The sequence below is a fragment of the Egretta garzetta genome, unplaced genomic scaffold (genome assembly GCF_000687185.1).
Source record: "Egretta garzetta isolate BGI_Z169 unplaced genomic scaffold, ASM68718v1 scaffold395, whole genome shotgun sequence".
NCBI lineage: Eukaryota > Metazoa > Chordata > Aves > Pelecaniformes > Ardeidae > Egretta > Egretta garzetta.
Window position 1 is genome coordinate 133,912 of NW_009259794.1, and position 1,606 is coordinate 135,517.

The 1,606-nt window shown below is 61.5% G+C and overlaps 1 protein-coding gene across 1 annotated transcript in view; it reads left to right on the top strand.

The window, feature by feature from the left end:
• Positions 1-1,606, top strand: part of CBFA2T3 (CBFA2/RUNX1 partner transcriptional co-repressor 3) — a 25,676-nt gene that overhangs the window by 7,332 nt on the left and 16,738 nt on the right. Inside the window, exon 2 of the mRNA XM_035895199.1 lies at positions 1,201-1,213. The gene's annotated coding sequence lies outside the window, so the exon portion shown is untranslated. The remainder of the gene's footprint in view (positions 1-1,200; positions 1,214-1,606) is intronic.

Consider the following 1,606-nt stretch of genomic DNA (forward strand, 5'->3'; position numbering starts at 1 on the left):
TGTCGCCCCCCCCCCGCCGCAGCAAACCCTCCCCGGTCGTGGCTCCCGACTTCTGCCCGGCGGGAGAAGTGGTTTTCATCCCTGCATCCCTCCTCCTCCTGGGAGCGCCAACCCCCGCCGGCTCCGCATCCCGCTCCGGCCGCCGCCGATTTAGAGATGGAGCCGCTTTTCGTGGCGAGGAGGAGCTGATGCCGCTCGGGAGAGTTTGCGGGAGGAAACCCAGGGCTGCTTTGGGAAGTTCCAGCTGCAGCAGCACGATGCTGGGTTTACAGGCGAGGACGCGGGGCCGTGCCGGTGACGCTCACCGCCGTGTCCTCGCGTGGGCTGGGGGACGGTTGTATTGGATGCAGATTTGGGAAGGGAGGCTGGCTCGGGGAGCCTCCAGCTCTCTGCCTCCGCGCTGCCCGGCTTCTGATCCTCGCAGCCGTTAATCAGCGTCCAGCTCCTGCTCTCCCTTCAGAATTGCATTAAGTGGCGTTTGCTGGCATGCCCGGCCGGCCGCTCCGGCCTGGAGCCCTCGCCGCTGGATGGTGCCTTCGGATACTGCAGAGCATTTCTCTGGTTAAACGCACCTTTTGTGGGATTTTTTTTTTTTTTTCCCCCCTATTAGCCAAGAAAAACTTTACAACTTTCCTTCGCTTTCGGAGAGGAGCTGCTGCCGCTGCTGGGTTTCATTTTGGTTTTTTAATTTGAGGTCACGTGCACGTTGACAGTGTCTTTGAATCTAAGCGATGGTCTCGTCTCTAGCTTAGAAAGAGCTTTTGAGCTCTTCCCTCTGTTGTTTTCTCTCTGTTCAGGAACAAAGAGATTTTTCTGCCTTTAATTAAAAGGAATATTAATTCTCCGCGCCTTTGTCAGGCAACTTGAAGACACTCTGCAAACATCCGTCTGCTCGTCACCGCGGCGGGGTGAGCTCTGCTATGCTTCGGGGCACGGAGATGCGGGGGAACCGTCCCAAACCCCCACGGCAAATGCCGAGCAGCAGCCGGGGAGGATGCTGACAGCCCTGGCGCCGGCAGTCCTCGGGTGAGGAGCCCCTCGGGGCCGGCTCCTGGGTCCCCAGAGGTGGATAAGGCAGGTCCCCCCCCGGCGCATTTCCACGCAGGGAGAAGTTTTGAGCGTTGCTTTTGCTGTGGTTGGGAAGGCAAGCGGAGATGAACTTGGCTGTGCCAAGGGGTTTTTCCCTGGCTGCTGCCTCCCGGCAGGCCCGGCCGGTGTCCGTGCTGGCAGGTAAGGTTTTACCCGGGGACGGCCAGATGTCGGGCGTGTTTTGTTTGAAAAACGTATGACCGCAGATGTTGGCTTGTAGGGAGGAGAAGCCAAGATGTGCAGGGGGGAGAGGCTGCTCTCCCGTGGCGCTGGGTGCCAGCACGGGCTGGGCGCTGGGTTCGGGCAGGGTGGCAGCGAGGCCTCGCGTGGGTGCGGGATTTGCCTCTTACGTCGGGAACTCCCAGGGTGCGGGATGGAAAAATATTCCGGTGCTTGGCCCTGCTTTGGATTGGGAGGGTGGAGCGGCCCCCCAGCCTCTGCCCGTCGCTGCGGCATGCTCGGCACCGTGGGGCTGGGGGGCAGCCCCCGGGGCTCTGGCAGGTCCCACGGGGGACCC